At 43.7% G+C, this 19,687-nt stretch overlaps 1 protein-coding gene across 1 annotated transcript in view; it reads right to left on the reverse strand.

Annotated features, from left to right (window-relative positions):
- The window catches only part of FHOD3 (formin homology 2 domain containing 3), a 91,221-nt gene extending 72,103 nt beyond the window's left edge, over nucleotides 1–19,118 (reverse strand). Inside the window, exon 1 of the mRNA XM_064294597.1 lies at nucleotides 18,864–19,118. The gene's annotated coding sequence lies outside the window, so the exon portion shown is untranslated. The remainder of the gene's footprint in view (nucleotides 1–18,863) is intronic.
- Nucleotides 19,119–19,687: the final 569 nt, after the last annotated feature.

The following is a 19,687-nucleotide window of genomic DNA, read 5'->3' on the forward strand; positions in this document are numbered from 1 at the left end:
TTTGACATGCCACTGCTTCCTCTGAAGGTGAAAGGGGTCATGTGATGAGGAACACAGACGGCCTCTAGAAGCAGAGAATGATGAGGGGCTTTAGCTCTGCAAGCATGGGGACCTGAATTCTGTCAATAACCAGAATAAGGTTGGAAGTGGATTCTTCCCTATAGGTGCCTAGCCAGGTAAAACCTTGCTTTTGGCCTTGTGTTACCCAGAGCAGAGAATCCAGCTGAGCTCTTGACTGACAGAAACTGAGTTAATAAATGGGTGTTATTTTAAGTTGCTAAATTTGTTGTTCAATAATAATAATAATAATAAAAACCTAATCCTTGATTCTTTTGCCTCTTCAGAGAAATAGAAAAAAAAAAAAAAAACCCCACATCCACAGTGAAACAAGCTGGCAAGTGGCAGCCTCACGTTTTCTGAAATCAGTGGCTGAGCCGGTAAGGCCCATCACCCTTTGCTTGGACTGTTTGCTCATAATGTGACAGGATGTTAATCCATAATGGAGGATGCTATTTAGCAGAATCACTCCTGGGTACAAAGCTATTTGCATCAGGACTGGAGGTCAAGGGCTCATGCTTCCACCAGTGGGATCCTCCACGGAGCAGAGGAGCGGCATGGTCTTGCTTACACATGCTTTTGCTGAATGTAACTCTCAGCTCTAGGGAGCAAATGACTGAGAATACAAAAAAAAAAATCTGAGCCAACTGCCACATGTGACAGCCAGAGAAGGACAGAGCCACTCCTGAGAGGGCTCAGGGCTGGGCAAAAGCCATATTGTGTGGCATCCTGGCAGTGGTCCCAGGAACACGTGCCAGAGCCCTAGGCACACGCCATAGGAAGTAATAAAGAAATTCGTGCAGGATCTGCATAGGGTGGACCTATAAGGGATGTGCCTAGGCCCTTCGAGAACAAGCAGACCAGGGAGCTCTCTCTGTGGAGGTACCCTCTTGGCTCAGGTGAGTGGGGACGGCTGGCGACCGGGTGTGTGGAGCAAGTTCCCAGCAGACCAGGCACTGGCATTACTATGAGGGAAGAAAGCTCAGGCCTCCCTGTGCAGGGGGCCCAGCTGACCTCAGCAAGGGCTGGTTCCACCAGGACTCACTTGGCCCAATGCCCACCCCTACCCTCCACCCCTTGTGGGCTCTTAGGCTGCCTTCGTATGAGAATGAGTCAGGGAATTGGGTAGGGAGGGAGGGAGGGAGGAAGGCAGTGGTGGGGTGAAACGCCAGCCTTTCCTTAATGTTCTTGGGTAACTTCCAAACATGACAGAGAAGAAAATCTCCTCTGTGGGAACCCCTGCAAGTGCCTTCCATGTAGGAATTGGGGGTGAAGTGAGGGCCTCTCCCTTCAGCTCTGAAGCCATGACTTGACTACCCGTTGTGCATCTTCTGCTGAGGACTTGGTCTAGTACAGGAACGTGCCTCTTGGAGAGACTAAGAGGGAAGCAGCGAGAGAGCAGCAGAGGCCCCTTGCTGTCTAGTGGCTGTCCCCACTAGGGGTCCCCAAAACAGAGGTTTTAGGAACTGGTGGTATGAGGGCAAAGTTTCAGGCCTTGGCAGTCCCTGGAGAATGCCAGAGATCACATAACAGTGAACCCATGTGCCCAAGAATGGCATGTCGGACGCTTTTCCTTAAAAGCAAAAGCTGGGCTGAGTGCAGGCAAGAGGGAACATGCCTTGCAGAAGAACTCCCTTTAGTGTTGAAGGGATTTTTATGGTAATTTCATTTTCATCTGATAATAGAGCATTTAGCAAAGAGATACAAAACCCCATTCATTTTACAAGCATGGCAAAATCAGGGCTTAGCAATGGCAGTGTCATCTATTTGGCTGACAGAAAGCATATGTTTCTGTACACATTTACTTCAGAATCACCACATCAAAACGGAAATGTGTTTCCAACAACCTAGCATGTGGCAGGCATTTCTGTTTTAATTAGTAAGCATATGGCAAAAGCTGGCGATGGTGCCTCCTCTCAGCTCCATCACTGATGGGGACCAGGGTCAGGTGGCTGCCATAAGCCAGTGTCTACTGACCATTCCCAGAGGAGACTGGGAGGTAAAGTGGTCAGAGCTGCGATTTGATGGGTGCTTCTTTTTTTTTTTTTTTTTTCTATTCAGCCCTAAAGACACATGCCTACTCCACTGCTGTGCTTCATTTCACTTACTGCACAGAATTCTGTGCAAGCCGCGACCCTGGCCCCCTGATTAATCAGTAGCTGACTGGACAGGGGTGGTAAAGGGAAGCCACGCAGTCCCAAGAATAAATGGGGCAATTGCATCCCAATATATTAGGTCCTAACTTCATGGTGGAGCCCTCGTGATGCAGTGGTGAAGAGCTCCACGGCTAACCAAAAAAGTCGGCAGTTCAAATCCACCAGCTGCTCCTTAGAAACCCTATAAAGCAATTCTACTCCGTCCTATAGGGTCACTATGAGTAAGAAATAACTCGGTGGCAATGGGTATTTCGATAACTTTATGGAATCATTCATTTAAAGTTGTGATTCAAAGCACTAGGGTGGTTTCTTTCTTCCATTACTGCTGGGGAAGTAGTCATCTCCAGAACCATCCCCTGACCAAAACACATGACTCAGTGTCAACAAGGTCTGACTGCAAACCTATGGCATGTGACGCTGTCCTAATGATGAGCAAAACAAATAATATTCATGGACATGCAAATCAATAAGAGGCTGAGAGAGAAGGCAATAAACAAAAGCACACACTTTTTTCTGACACAGCAGGCAGCACATGGGTCATCAGCATAGCGCGCGGGCTGCTTTCAAAGGGTACTCCACTTGGCAGAGGTCACAGGACACAAACAAAACCCACCAAGAGGAGTCACAATGGTATGTGGTTGGTACCCAAGTGAAGGTGTTGGATACGAAGAGATAGAGATTCACAGAGGGAGGAGCCAGGGTCCATTGCAGAGACATCCTCTAGCTGTATTAATCAAACATAGGAACGACAAAGGCAAAGTTCCCCAAGAGCCAAGACCTCTTCTTCCTCTCATGTCAGAGGGCCCTCAGCTTGGTCCTGGGGTCATAAAGTTCTGGTCAATACTTAAGAAGTGCCCAGGATGACCCTAAGCCTCCACACTGAATTCCAGAACATTTCTTCTCCCATTTCTCATTCTCTTATATACTCTTACAGAGTAGCAGGGGCGGGGGTCTAGGGATCAGGGTTTCAGGGGACATCTAGGTCAACTGGCATAACAAAGTGTATTAAGAACATGTTCTGCTTCCCACTTTGGTGAGTGGCATCTGGGGTTTTAAAAGCTCACAATTGGCCATCTAAGATACATCAATTTGTCTCAACCCACCTGGAGCAAAGAAGAATGAAGAACACCAAAGTCACGTGGAAAATACGAGCCCACGAGACAGAAGGGGCCACATAAACCAGAGAGTACATCAGCCTGAAACCAGAAGAACTAGGTGGTGCAGACCTCAAATTCTAGTAAAAAGACCAGACTTAATGGTCTGACTGAGACTGGAGGAACCCCAGAGGACATGGCCTCCAGACTCTCTGTTAGCCCAAAACTGAAGCCATTCCTGAAGCCAACTCTTCAGGCAAAGATTAGACTGGACTATAAGACATAAAATGATAGTGGTGAGGAGTGTGCTTCTTAGCTCAAGGACACACATGAGACTATGTGGGCAGCTCCTGTTTGGAGGCAAGATAAGAAGGCAGAGGGGACAGGAGCTGGTTGAATGGACATGGGTGGAGAGGAGGAACGTGCTGCCACATAACAGGGAGAGCAACTAGGGTCACATACCAATGTGTATATAAGTTTTTGTATGAGAAACTGACTTGTAAACTTCCACTTAAAGCACAATAAAAAAAAGGCTTCACACACACACACACACAATATCACCCTAAGAGTCACTGCCCCTAAGTCAGACCTGCTACCCTACGAGCAGATATGGGAAAAAGTATGATCTACCCTCGCTCAGTTCCCAGGAAACAGGAGGGACCATCTAAGTCCACAGGGAAAGTCCTAAAGGGAGCTATTATATTTGTCAACACCTGGGGGTGAAAAGTGTTTCCAGCTTCCCACCCTTGCTAGTCCCAGTGTTTAATGATGCTGGCAGTAAGAGACAGTAACACAGACCAACACATCATGAAGGTTACAGAGGAGCAGGGAGAAGAGACCCTAAACATCCTAAACATGGCCTCTTCATGGTAAAGGAGGGTGAACTCTACCACCAATGGACACAGGGAAATCCTAGCGCCTCAGCCTCCCACAAGGCAAAACTTTTTAAAAAAAATAATTTTTACTGTACTTAAGTGAAAGTTTACAAATCAAGTCAGTCTCTCACATATAAACTTATATACACCTTACTACATACTCCCACTTAGTCTCCCCCTAGTGAGTCAGCCCGCTCCCTCCTTCCAGTCTCTCCTTTTGTGACCGTTTTGCCAGTTTCTAACCCCCCTCTACCCTCCCATCTCCCCTTTAGACAGGAGATGTCAACATAGTCTCAAGTGTCCACCTGATACAAGTAGCTCACTCCTCATCAGCATCTCTCTTCAACCCACTGTCCAGTCCAATTCATGTCTGATGAGTTGTCTTCGGGAATGGTTCCTGTCCTGGGCCAAAAGAAGGTTTGGGGACCGTGACCGCTGGGATTTTTCTAGTCTTAATCAGACCATTAAGTCTGGTCTTTCTATGAGAATTTGGGGTCTGCATCCCATTTTTCTCCTGCTCCCTCAGAGGTTCTCTGTTGTGCTCCCTGTCAGGGCAGTCATCGGTTGTGGCCGGGTACCATCTAGTTCTTCTGGTCTCAGGATGATGTAAATCTCTAGTTCATGTGGCCCTTTCTGTCTCTTGGGCTTATAATTACTTTGTTACCTTGGTGTTCTTCATGCTCCTTTGATCCAGGTGGGTTGAGACTCATTGATGCATCTTAGATGGCTGCTTGTTAGCATTTAAGGCCCCAGACACCACACTTCAAAGTGGGATGCAGAGTGTTTTCTTAACAGAATTTATTTCCGGCAAAACTTTTAAAAAAGTATTCATAAACGTGATGGGTGTTCTGAGATCAAAAAGCAGGATTCTGGGAAGGTCTGGCAAGGGTCCTTAGGAAGGCCTGGGAGGTGACACAGTGACATTTAAGCACAGTCTCCAAAGATACAAAGGAGTTAAAAGGGGGAAAAGCAGCATGAGAATGTTCTGGGCAGAGGGAAGGGCATGGGCAGAGACCTGGGGCACACAGTATATGGGAGGGGCTGAAAGAAGCCCTGCGTGGCTGGATCTCAGAGAGCAGGGGAGGCTGGAAGGTCACCAGGGCCCGGGCCAAGGGCCTTGTAATCCCAGGTTAGGATCTGGAACTCTACCCTAAGGCAGTAGTGGCTGCTTCAGGCAGAGCTAGGCCCCGTTTTATTTTGTTTGAGATGACCCCTGACTACACCTGCATCACGGGCAAGCCACGCTTCCTCTGTGCCTGTGAACTATGGGATGAAGCACCTAGTCAGTGTGGAATAAATAGTCCAGGAAACATGTAATGCAGACAGGGGGAGGAAGAGGTAAAGCCCCATCAATGGAGCTAAAGAGAAGGAAGAGGAAGCCTGAAAACAAAGCACCACTGTACCAACACGAGGGTAAGAGGTTGGGATTCTGGACAGTTGAAAGAATTCTTCCATCCTAGATATCAACTGGGGGAGGAACTGTGTTAGTGTTTGAGGGGAAGACGGGGTCTGCAGGGCTGCTGGTTTCCTGTGAAGATAATTTACTGAGCATGTCACGTGAACTATCCAACAGAATCCTCACAGCCTCTCTATATGGAGGGCTCTGTTATTACCCTCAAAAATTCAGGGCTGGGATAGAATGGAGATGGTCCATGCACAAGGGGGCAGGGTGCCCACTCCCAAGCACATGCCTGTAAGGACCCCGCAGCATCATCTCACGGTAGGCTCAGAAGGGAGTGTGATAAACCAAACCCCGTGCACCAGAGCCTGCCAGGGTGCCCCACACTTGTCCAGAACCACCACGCCTTCCAATCACCTCAGATGGACCCAGGACACAGAGATCTGACTGCACCTCTGGGTTGCGCAAAGGAGAAAGGGAGCCGCAGAAGGGCTTGGCCAGGTGCCCAGACAGCCCTTCTCTCAGTGGTGGCCGTGAGTCTGGGAATGAAAGGAGGACATGGCAAGGAATGCCTGGCAACGTAAAAGGTGTCCAAAACAGGGATCTGTCTTCCTGGACCATGTCCTGAGAGAGCAGACTGATGGGATCTTGGCATAGCCAGAATGCACTTAGCAAAGGCCAGAAAAATGTATTTGGCCAGAACCTGCACTGGCCTGATTAAGAGGCTATAAACTAAATTTTAAGGTTGGTATGGGGATGGGAGGAGCATAAGAGAAAAAAAACAAAATGAAGCTGCATAAAAGAATACAGTGGCAGATACTTCATGCAATCTGGAAGGAATAACAGAGAGGAGGAGGTCGTCAGACTCTTTAGAAGGAAGTAATCAGGAATCTGGTCATCACCATCCTTTGCGGAAAGACCCATAAGCAGAATGTGGCCACTAAAAGGAATTTTTTATTCAAAAGGAAGAGACATTACAGGAGAAAGAGGGGTTGAGGAAGCAGGATGGGAAACCATCAACATGATGACCAAGAGAAGAGGGAAAACTAAGAGTTTTTTGTTGAGAGAATATTAAAGGCTGCCCAGTCAGATGGAGAAGATGACTGGTGCAGGCAGATCACAAAACTGGGAGAGAAAAAGAGCAGGTTGCAAGAATGTCTGCCTGGCTGGCCCTGCTCCTACTCAGGCAGGGCAGACCTTCGCTCGTGTTATCTAGTTCTCTTTGTCCCTCCAAAAGTCCCACACCAACGCCTCATCTGGTCCCCAAAACCTCTCTAGATGTCAGGTCCTGCTTGGCCCTAAGTGAAGTAAAAATAAAAGTTACTATATAACAAGTGCCTTCTATAAACCCTGGTGGTGTAGTGGTTACATGCTACGGTTGCTAACCAAAAGGTCAGCAGTTTGAATCCACCAGACGCTCCTTGGAAACCCTGTGGGGCAGTTCTACTTTGTCCTGTAGGGTTGCTATGAGTCAGAATTGACTACAGCAATGGTTTGGGTTTGTGTGTCGAGTGCGCTCTAGAGAACTAGTGCCTTCCACACACCGATGCTATACTAGAAACTGTACACACTTCACCCTATTTAGTTCTCACGCCAAGAATATGAGGTAAAGATTAACATCCCTGTGTGAGAAATGAGGAAACATGTTTAGAGAGGTTAAGGAACCGGTCCAGGGCTACACACCTGAATACTCTTGGATTGCTCTCCAGGACCATTCTCCCTTTTGCTCTGTGAACTGGGTGGCTGAACTCTATAGGGAACACCTCTGCATCTGCTTATTCTCTGACTTTGAGATGGGTTTGGTCACTGGGAGACACTAACAAAGGCTAGAAGGCAGGACAGAGAGGCTGGAGTATTTATTTTCTTGCTCCCTTCATGCAGGGCCACACTTTGGCACAGGTCAGCAGTCCACTGCTTCTGTTCAGTGGTCCCCTGATGGCTACAGCTCTTACCAAGTGCCAGTCATTCTCCAGTTCCTTCAGCCCTAGAGGTGGAAATAGTTCACAGCTTCCCACTGCTGCTACTCTTTTGCTGGTCCCTTAACCCTGCCCCGTCCACTCTTCTGCAAAGAGTCCCTTCATTGAAGGCCTTCACTTATTACCATCTGCTTCCAACAGGGCCTCACTCAGAAACAGAGCTAATGCTAGCAGAGCTGGAATATGAAGTTAGGTCTGCCTGATTGAAACATTTGTGCTATGAACTACGATGTTACACTGTGTGGTGGATGACTTAAGCCACAAAAGAGAAGTATATAATCACTGCTGGTATGAGGGGCATACAGTGGGCAAGAATGTTCCAATTGTGCTTTCCTCAATGTCTCTGACAGCTGAGTCCAGAGTGTCCAATTGGAATCTCTTGTCATGCAATTTTTCTTTGAAGAGATAAACTGCTGGTAGAAAGATCTTAACTTAATAAGTCTTTGGGTGGCTTCAACTGATTTCAGTCTGTGATGGTGTCTCGATGACTTTGCCAGGACTTGGCTTTCTGGCAGGTCTTATGAAACCAAAGGCTGGGCCAGCCAGTTCTATAACAGTTGCTCCAAACTGTGTAGATTCCAGAGACCTCCCCAGTTCAGAGCTAAGTAACACCATCTACTCTCAACTTGTGGTTCAATCATATAAATCTGAAAAAGGTCCCAAGAGAAAAAGCTCACAACGTTGAAAATGCTTTAGACTTTGCCTTTGGTGTTGGGCCAGTTCTTGTGAAGCTGTGCATTCAGATTTACTCTAGAGCAGGGTTTTTCAACCTCAGTACTATGGATATTTTGGGTCATATGATTCTTTGTACACCCCTGACCTCTACTCCGTAGATGCCTGTAGCACCTCCTGCCCTCAAGAGACTACCAGATGTCCTCAGGGGGCGGGGGTGGGAGGCAAAATCACTGCTGGTTGAGATTTACTGTTCCACAGGAATAGTTTCATTACAGTGGCCACAAACTCAACCTACTAAGCTTTACAAAAGAAACACTTTTCATCACCAGCAAAATACTGATTCATCCTTCTAGTGTGTATGCTTTGAAAAATTAAGCCCAGCTTTGTCTTCAAATTTCAGAGCTAGATTTTCCTAACAGGTTGGGGCTAAGTCACCTCTTCAAATGAAAACCATACATAGTCAAAACTATCTTGTGAAGTCCCTTTGGAAGGTGTCACTTTATAGATACTATACCCACCCTCCATAATTTGAACAATCAGGGTTTTCACTAAGCTTTAATGGAACTCCACAAGAAGCACTGGGCTTGCATTATCCGTGGACCATGTTACCTCTGAATACAAATCCTTAACTCTAAAATTGCAACTGCTGCAGCAAGTTGTTCACACTACAAGAGGCATATGGGAATTGGCAATGGCCCAAGAAAAAAACAGACCCCTGTCCCTCATCTCATGCTAACTTGGGGACATGCACTTGAGGCGAATGTTGGTGAGATTACCGGCACTATTTATTAATTTTTCACTTAGATGAAGGTTTACAGAACAAACTAGTTTCTCAACAAACAGTTGGTACACACATTCTTCTATGACATTGGTTAACAACTCCACGGCATGTCAGCACTCTCCCTTCTCAGCCCTAGGTTCTCTATTTATTACCAGCTTTCCTGTTCCCTCCTGCCTTCCAGTCCCTGCCCCAGGGCTGGTGTGCCCCTTTAGTCTTGTTTTGTTCCATGGGCCTGTTCAATCTTTGGCTGACTGGTGAACCTTAGGAGTGACCTCATTACTGAGCTGAAAGGGTATTCAGGGGCCATACTCTCAGGGTTACCAGTGCCATCTAAATTGTAATTTCCACTTTTTCCCTTTTATCTCCAAGACCATACTTCTGATTAAGTTCATCTGATTAAACATGTGTTTAATATAACTCCATTGTGGTATCAAATAGGATAAGCAAAACAAGCCAGCTTCTAATGTCGATCAACATATAAATTCTATTTCACACAATAAACAGAAAATGAAAACCAATTAAAGATTACTTTAGCATTCACTTTTGTATCATCATCTTGAGCCCAAACCGTATGACTCCAAACATCAACCCAGGTTTTGAAGGCTTCCTCTGAGCTTGTTTAAACATTTCTTCTAAAGCCAGAGTAGACAGTTCTTGTTTCGGTTCGAAGAGAGTCAAACAAGACTGATTCCAATACTCATTGGTCCTTCCACGCCCAGTAAGGCTGGTGGAGCTCCTGGGTTAACTAGATGCCTGTTTTCTTGCAAAGCCAATAGGAAGACAAGCCTCTCCTTAAGGGTGAAGACAGTGTGTAATTCCAAACTGGCAATGCATTTAAATAGCAGCTCTAGCTCTTGCAAGTCACAGATAGAAATATCAACGACATCAAAACAAAAACTGCTATTTTGGAAAAGATATACTAGCATTAAAATTCACAGTCCTAAATAACAACACCTAACAAGGAAATTCATTGAGTTTGAGTTTTTTGGCTAGTTCATTTTTTCAGGCTTAGCGGGATGTGGTAGTATTAATAGATGCCGTTGTGTTGGCCCCCGATCACGGTGACCCCACGCACAACAGACTCAGAACATTGTGATCCATAGGGTTTTCACTGCTTGATTTTCAGGAATAGACCACAAGGCTTTTCCTCCTACTCTGTCTTAGTGTAGAAGCTCCATGAAACCTGTTCGGCGTCACAGTAACATGTAGTCTCCACTGGCGTATGGGCAATGCCTCATTAGTAGCATGCAAATGCTCTGATGTGACGAGTAGCAAAACTCACTTATTTGAAAAGTATTTCATGTGCCTGACACAGTGCTAGGCACTGAAACTCAGATGTGAAATGAAAAAATCTTCCCTAAAATATTTTTCAAGCTAAAGTAGAGATTTTATAAGATAAAAATAGTAATATCAAAAGAAAGTATTAGCTCTTCCTGCCAGCAAACTCTGACCAAGCACAAGGAGAACCAGCTGGCCTGAGACTGGGGTACGACTAAAAATCCCACTTTTCAATTCTCACCCAGAAGATTTAACCCTTCCTGACTGACATCTGGTCACTTACGGATGTGACTTCCCACTTAGTCAACAACACAGTTTATTTGTGCTTGTTAGCAAATTCACTCACAAAGGCAGTTCGAGGTCAATAATTACTCTAGAGCAAAGATGAAAGAGTAAGCGGGCAGGAAAACTAGATTACTGGAAGTGAAATATCCAGAAAGGAATTAATGAAAATCTTTAAACATTGTGAAAAATGCAACCAATGTTTCTGAACAATTTGTGTAGTAATTGTTAGATGGGAATCCGATTGCTGTGTAAACTTTCACCAAAAACACAAAAAATTATTTAAATAAAAAAACTTATGGGCTGATGGAAAAGTTCTATACCTTGAATGGAATTAGAAAGGTATGTACATTTATCAAAACCATTGAACTGATCACATATAATACAGGAGTTTTACTGTACTTAGTCCTCAATAAATTAAAACAAATTTTTTCAAAGGCAGTTGAATAAACATCTCAACTATCAACTTGTCTAGAATTATCCTCTGAGTTTTCCTCCTCTATTTATTACAGTTAGAATCAGAATCCACTTGATGACAATAGGTTTGGGTTTTTTTGTATTATAGTTGGATTCTCAGAAAGACATGCCCAGATATATTACATCAGCTCCCTGCAAAAGTTCCCTCTCTATCGTTTCTTCAGTCTTCATAGAGTGGCCAGTGTTGTCAAGTCTGTCTTTCATCTGTGGTCTGTGTGACAAACTTCTCACTGAGTACATGGGAAACAGTTGTCTCTGTAGATTAATGTGTCTGTTTTCTTTTATCATGTATATTCATTTATTTGTTCTTTTTTTGTTCATAAAACATTTACCAAATGCCTATTCTGTTTCAGGTATTAAGAGGATTAATAAGGGTGAATACAGAAGCTATTGAAATGGTCCAGACCACAGACGGTGGAGGCCTTAACTAAGGCACTGGTGATGGAGAGACGGCTGATTTGAGATAAAGGAGCACAACAAACACCTGGTGACCGAGTGGCTCTGAGGGATGAGCACTGAGTGGGGAGCTGAGAATTACACGCATGCTTCCAACTTAAATGACTGTGCCAAAAGAGATGGTCTTTACCAGATGAGGACTAGAAAGTATGAACAAGTTTAGGGATGGAGGTTTATGGATGACATCTTCATCTGAGTGTCTCTCAGACTGGTACCTAGCAAGTCTGAGTGTCTGAAGGACATTCAGATGGAATGTTTAAAGAGGCTGGATAAACATCCTGAACTCAAGAAGGCCAAAGTTAGGGATATAGGTCTGGAAGATATCAGCACATGGGAGGTAGTTAAAATCACAGGTGTGGATGCTAGAGCCCAGTGGGAGAATGTCGCATGAAAAGAGAGGGGAGCTGGGGAAGGAACCTGGGAAAAACTCAACACTTAGGTGGTAGGTCAAAGAAGCATCAATAAGAAGATTGAAACAAAATGATGAGAAAAAGTGAGACAATATAGTGAGAAGAAACAAAATGATGAGAAGGAGACAAAACAATAATAGGAAATGCAGAAGACAGGAAAGGAAAGTAACACTTTGAGTCTAGAGACTATCTGGACGATGCAGAGGGATCCAGAGCTGCTAGATCTAGAAAGTCAATAAAAAGTTACTGGAACTTCCCAATGAAGCGGCTTTCTCAGAGGAAGTTCCAGCTTCAGAAGGCTCTAAAGACGCCTGCCAAGTTCGGAGACAGACAAGACGCTTTCCAAGGTCATTGTACCCAGGGGTTCTCCTGAAAAAGTATCCTTTTAGGGACTGGAAAACCAATGTGTGATTATCTCGCAGGTATTACATTGCTGTGTGCAAATGTGTTACGGGGCGATGGGGGAAGGATATGGATGCTACAGGGAAAGGAGGAATAGTAAAGATGGTGAAGGGGATATTAAGTCGTGGAGCACTGACAAGGACGTTAGAAGGAGCCAGGGAGTCATTCTCTTGTGCTATTTCCAGGTCACAGTCATTGATTCTGGAAATTTAAAACACTACACTGACTAAAGCATCTTCATTGTCTCTCCATAAGGAGGCTTCCTGACTGTATCTGGAAGCATTCATCCGAGGTTCCCACCTGGGATGAAAGGTATTGATGTCTCACCCAGTCAATAAGCCGGAGTCCCTGTTTGCCTCTCTGGATTCAGACAAGCTCATTCACCCCCAGTGCCTTATCTACACTGAGTCTTGCAGCTCCTGATGCCTTTTTGGTTAAAAGAGAATAAACTAGTTAATTGCTGTTAAAAACTTGAATTTTTTGTTTACATAAAACATGTTTTAGGGTGCATATTTGATAGTTAAGGTTGGTTATGAACTACCATAATTTAATATTGGAAAACAGTTCTCAATGGGTGTTTCACATTTCTGTAGTCTTGAGAGCAGAAGACCTGACAGCCTTTGTCCGGACTATCTTTCCAAGGATATTTGAATACCAAATAGCTTTGGAAGACAGAGATAGTGTCTCCTTCCAGAGCAAAAGGATGGCTTGTTTATTGCATAGGGTAATAAAGATAACATCTCTCTCTGGGACAGAAAGAAGGTATTCTTGCTGTCCATTATAAAATATTCAGCTTCCCTAAGCTCAGGGTTCCCTTCCTCCGGTTTCTCACACTGTGTGTGCAGGTGTCATGTGGCTCTATTCACATCACCCTGTAGGAACTGGAGCATGGAAAACTGCACAAACACTAATAATCCGGCTACTACTATTGCTATTGAGTAATAAAGTCCTTTGTCTCTGACCCAGGAGTTTTGTGTCTTCTGCCTGTGTCCATGAATTGTTGCAGGCTTACTTTTTAGCTTACAAGTCTCAGGCCCTTCACAATTCTTGACATCTAATAGCTGTCTATGAAAACATCATGTTGATCATATAATGCCCTCCTTTAACAATTTTCCCAGTGTCATTCTGTGCCCTGAATTTACTTAAGGTTTACACATTGTCTGCTTTCACAAGGAATCAAGATTACTTAATGTTTAAAATATAGTATAAGAGAACAGAAATGCAGGTAACTGTGATTCCCTACAGGGGGGAAAAGGGAAGGTTTTGCCTTTTTCCATTTCTAGAGACTGAGAATTGCAAGGCATAAAAACTCATTGATTTGCAAAGGCTCTCAATAAAGTCCCATAGCAGGTGTAGCAGGCAAAGCCTTGGCTTCAGGTAGGTTTCCTGAGAGATTCTAATTGACCAAATGGCATTAAGCAGTGGCAGTCAGGTGAGTTATGGGGAGGTGGGGCAGCCCTGAGTCACTGAACCACAAGGAATCTAATATCCTGCCAATTCATGAAATACCGGACTGGAGGTATCCAAAAGTTTTACACAAGGAAACCAGCATGCATTAGACTGATGATTGACAATATTCCATTGCTACTGTGCCAGTTGGAAATAGGGTCCCAGATGTTTCTGATTTCTGCCATGTGGATTAGGTAACCTAGGAGAATGTCTACACTGGACGGAGACTCAAAATATGTTACACAACAAAAGTGGCAAAGAAGCTCAGTCAAGGACTGGTAACAATGATGACAGTCAGGAGTGGACACCTACATGAAAAATGATCACTCATTTAAATGAACTGAGAACTTTATGATATAACTATATGTCTACATTTGATCCAGATTTGAGGATCAGAAGGCCAGAAGAATTGCTATGTTTGTCAGTACTTTAAATGCTTGGATATGGAAGAAGTATCAGTGTACCATGTCAGTAATTTCTTTAAGTGCCGTGAGGTGAATGCTGGTGAGTAGGCCATGCCATATAGGCCATATTTTATACCTCCAGGGCCAAAGAATGAGACGTTTGAAAATGCCTCAGGATTCAATTATAGGAAAAAAAAAATCACTATTGAACATATTTTTCCCTGACATAAAATTAATACAGTGTGGCAAAATTTTCAAATGTACCTCTAAAGCATTATTTCTGTGTGCAGTATGGAGAATATAGCACTAAATTTAAGAAAAATAACCTCACCATTATGTATGTGCTCATGGCTGGCTAGTCAGTAAAAGCCACCTGTAAGCTCTTGACAGAAGCTTCCTTCTACAGGAAAGGTCATTCTCTCACCCAGCCTCAGGAAGGGCTCACATGTGAAAGGGAGGGAGCAAAGACAGAACACACTTCTAGCCCACTACGGTGAGCAGCTACACCTGCAGGGACCACCATCAACATCTGGTTTTCAAGTGAGTAGTTTTTCTCACTTTATTTCCATGATACAGGTTACCTGGATCTGACACCTATTATAATAGGTTACCTTGATATATTGATTTCACTTATGGGCACATAAAATATAAAAAACTAAACCTACTGCCATCGAGTCAATTCCATGTGTTACAGAGTAGGACTAATCCACAGGTTTTCCTGGCTGTACTCTTTACAGAAGCAGATCACCAGGGCTTTCTTTCGTGGTGCTGTTGGGTGGGTTCAACATGCCAACCTTTAGGTTAGCAGTCGAGTGCAAATCATTTGTACCAAAATCCTCAGAGTAACTCTCCCAAGGGTCATATTAAAGAACTCTTTCCCTCTATCGATAGACACAGAAAAACACTGTACATTTTTTCTGATTAGTGAGAATAACTTGTTTTTAGAGTCATCTGTGAGTTTTTTTAAATAATAGGAAATGGACTTAATTAGATATTTGGATGTATACTACCAAGACTTAGAGAAAGAATAAGGATAATCAAACGAGAACGCATGTATATGTTTGCTTCTCACTTAGGCCTGGTAGTTTCACAGAAAGGAAAAATACTCAGACCATCACCACTAAGTACATACAGTATTGAGACAAACATCTGCTGTGAGCCACAAGAGGGCCAGATGGAAAATAATTCAAGCACACATTGACTTGATGGTGGGGGTGGTGGCATAATTTATACAAAAGTTATAGCAGATTTAGCTGAGAATGTTTTTGGCTGAAAGATCTGACTAGATGACATATAATGTTATTGGTATTTTACCATTAGCTTTTCCTTCTTTTTAAATGTATTTTGTAAGGGCAAAGGAAATGTAGTTTCTAATGTTTTCATGTCTTGTGCTTTTAAAAAATTTTCCAGAATCTGAGTAAGGAGCTTTAATAAAAGAACACATAAACTGACCTTTAGTCCTGGGGTATATATAATTCAGTAGCAGATATTAGTTTTTCTATCTTTTACTAATGTAACTCTTAAGTGTAGGCCTCAATTTCGGCAGGTATTGGGGAGACGGTAAGCAAAGAGATTGCGTGACATTACTGTGAATGGATGGTGCCATGATTCCATGGTAAATGACAAATGGCTGGAATGAGAGTGAAAAGGCTGGGTTCTACTCCCAACGCTCCATCTACAAGATCTTCAGCAAATCTTACAATGTCTTTGAGACTCAGTAAAATATAGATAATTGCATCTCCCCTATTCACTCAGATGCACAACAAGGGATTAAAAAGGAGCTTTTTTGGTGGGGAGGGGGACAAGGCATTCCAAAAATGTGAGGCGTATTAGTATCATATGATTCCATAAGGATAAACAGTGAAAAAGTGAGTCAATCCCTGGCACATTTGGACTATATAATGTCAGGTGTTTGGGGCAGGACAGACATCTGGATGTGTGATTATATTTTTTATTCTTCCTCCAGATGTTGGGACATTATAACTGTTAGGGATAAGCAAAAAATTACTTTGAACATTTGCAAATGGTATCTGGTAGAGAAAAAAAAAAAACAAAAACTAAACCTACTGCCGTGGACTCATTCCAACTCATGGCAACCCTGTAGGACAGAGCAGAGCTGTTCCACAGGGCTTCCAAGGCTGTAAACCTTTATGGTAGTTGACTGTCACATCTTTCTCCTGTGGAGTGGCTGGTGGGTTTGAACTGCCAGTGGTTTGGTTAGCAGTCAAGCTCTTAACTACAGTGCCACCAGACAGAAATAATAAACTATTAATGGGGTGATAGTGGAATCTTTCAAAGAACACTGGCAAACTAGGCTGAGAAAAATCTTTCTCTCATACCTAACTTTGCATTTTTGTCATAAGGCAAAGCTCTCTAAATCAGAAGGAAGCCCTCTAGCTTTTTTGAGGCCATCTTCTTAACAGTATTTCTGTTTATAAAAAGGCGCCCTGGTGGTACAAATGGTTAAGAGTTCAGCTGCTGACCAAAAAGGTTGGTGGTTTGAACCACCCAGGAATTCTGCAGGAGAAAGACAGGAAGATTTGCTTCCATAAAGATTACAGCCAAGAAAGCCCTATGGGGCAGTTCTGATCTGTTACATAGGGTCACTATGAGTTGGAACCGACTCAATGGCACCCAACAACAACATAATTTCCAGTGCTATAATCTAGGCATGTATTGGGATGAGGGAGTTAGAATATGTTGCTGGTTCCAGCTGATATGGGTCATAATTACTTAACATATGATGGACAGCTCCTTAAACTTCAACAAAAGCTATTACTTTTACAGGAGAAAACAAAGAACATCACACCATGCAATTATGTTAATTTGAAATTATGTCTAAATTCAAGCCTAGTGTTCCTTTTTCAGCTCTAAATATCATTTATTGAGTGATATCAATCAAACATTCTCTCAGCCCCTACTAATCCCTTCTTTGAGGGAAAATAACATTTGCTATTTATATTCCAGAAAGTGTATGGACATAATCTTGTATTTCTCCAAATGTATAGTGTGTATACACAAAATAATTATTTTGTTTTCTTTTTTCGGTATCGAAGTTTAAGATATTCTGTCTTTTTAATTGCATAAAATCAAACCAAACCCGTTGTCATCGAGTCGATTCTGACTCCTAATGACCCTACAGACAGAGTAGAACTGCCCCACGGGGTTTCCAAGGAGCAGGTGGTGGATTGAACTGCCGATCTTCCGGTTAGCAGCCGAGTTCTTAACCACTGCACCACGAGGGTGGCCTAAAGTTCAACTGTAACAGGACAAAGTACTTGATGAACTGTCTCTTTCCCACAAGCAGATATCAAGTAGATTAAAAATGTGAGGAAAAACAATACTTACATATGCTGACAAGTCCCCCTCTGCTTGGGGCTATTGTGTGCTTCACAGTTTAGAACACCATTCTGTGAACTGCTGGAGGTACGACTCTCAGAGTTAAAAGTTCCAAGGTTAAGTGCTGAACCACAAGTTTGTAGGGGGAGATTTTTCATTTGGCTCTAGAAATACCATGATTTAGATACAGCAATGATATAAGGCAGGGTTTCGGAACCCAGGGCTCTTATACAACAGTCTGTTTTTCTGACTCTCAGAGTCTCAGTATTTTAAGACTGACCATTACTCATCTGTGACTGAGCCATCTGCCGGGGACAATCTTCCAAGGCTCAGAGCACTGGAGTAACTGGACTGATGGAAAGCTGTAGTGGAGCCAGCCTGCTCCTGTGGAACGAGCCCTGAGGCTTGGAGTGCCGGAGACGAATTAGACAGACGTTATCGTTCCGTTACATCCAGTTCTGCTGAGGTCATTGAGTTTTTCCCTTGTTTAAATTAAACTTTACACCATATTTAGTCAACACTCCTAGAATGAAAAGTTTAGTGTCTCTGTTTTCCTCTGTTGGCTAAGTGTACATTGGGCTGCAAGCCATAACACTCGATTAAACCAAACAGTGATTGCTGGAGAGGTAATCAACAAACACTGAGTAGGAGCCTGTGTCTGAGAACCATCCTCTGTGCTGACAGGAAAGAAAACGAACCGGCAACAGACAGAGCAATCAGGCCACTGGCTGATGTGTGAAGGCTGCAGCGGACAATATTGTTTTTCTCCAAATAAAGCTAAGAAGACAGGGAATTTCTCCAGGGAGAGCCGCCTGTCTGCACATAACTGTGTATACACACACACCCACACATACCACGTGCCAGTAGTTTTTTACTAGATTAAAATTTTCCTTCTTCAATATTTAACTTCTATTTTCACTAGGTCAACATCTTTCTTTGCTTGCTTTAATTAATTTTAGTCTCCATCGGTATAATTTAAACCAGACTGACAGTTTCTATGGTAGTAACATTCAAAAAAGATTACTTTGTTCGGCAGACCCACAAAGCTATACAATAAAGTACTACTTTAATACTCTGTAATTTAGGATTGAATGTCAAAGTCAGTCCAAATTCTATATTCTTCCTTATCAATGGTCATATGTGGACAACCTGCATAAATAATTTTGCCTTCATACAAAACGCACTGAAGAGATCTAAGTTTCTTAAGAGTGACACACAGGCTGCAGTCACCCCTAAACTTACCCCTAGTTACTGTTTCAGTATTAGTTTGCACACAGGAGTCATTACTATGTTACAGAAGAAGCCTGTCTAATGCTAATCCACCACTTTTCCCCCTTTTCTCCCCGCACTCACCTTGGAGATGCTGAGGTGTTCCGGGGGAGGAGGATGGTACCCTGAGAGCCTCTTGTACATCTAGAGATGAAGGGCTATGGCTCAGAGGGGCAGGGGAGGCAGGGGCTGCTGGCGAGGTCAGGTCCAAGGAGAGGTCAGCTCTACCCCGGCTTGCACTCCGGCTTCTCAGCTCCTTCTCATGTGCCTCGGATGCCAATTGCTCCAAGTATTTGTATCTGAAAGTTAAATTCCAAAAGGTTTCCGTAAAAAGAAAGAGGAGCCCGTGGCTGATGCTTGTTTATGGATGAAACACCTGCAGAGTGAGCTGGCTTCCTGATGCACCGAGCACAGTGCAGAGCCGACTGGAGGGCCGGTCTGCCAAAAACACTCAGCCAAGCCAAGATGCGGCTGATTAAAAAACCCGCACCATTCATAACCAAGCAAACTGGGGAAGATGGAAACATCACACGGTCCCCAGACCTTGGGTCGCTGCTGCAGAATCCTATGTTGCTCTTTTAGGAGACATTTGTACAAATATGGAAAACAGCAATAATAACCATCAGATAGCCCTGACAGTGACAGCTGAGAACTGACCGCTCTCAGAGCTCACAGCTGTGCAATGGGAGGGTGCCTCGGTGCAGCACTAAGGAACAATGCCCCCAAATACCAACAGGGATTGTTTGGATGGAGGCCTCTCTGGATTTCTGAACCTGCTTCAACGCTAACAGCAATGCAACTGGAATTCACTTTGTTCTCTCAGTGTCAACCATGGAAACTTTTTTATATTCTAAAATATTTCTGAGTCGGACTCAGAAATCCAATAGCTTGGACCTGACGTCACATAT

Source organism: Loxodonta africana, chromosome 11 (assembly GCF_030014295.1).
Source record: "Loxodonta africana isolate mLoxAfr1 chromosome 11, mLoxAfr1.hap2, whole genome shotgun sequence".
Classification (NCBI taxonomy): domain Eukaryota; kingdom Metazoa; phylum Chordata; class Mammalia; order Proboscidea; family Elephantidae; genus Loxodonta; species Loxodonta africana.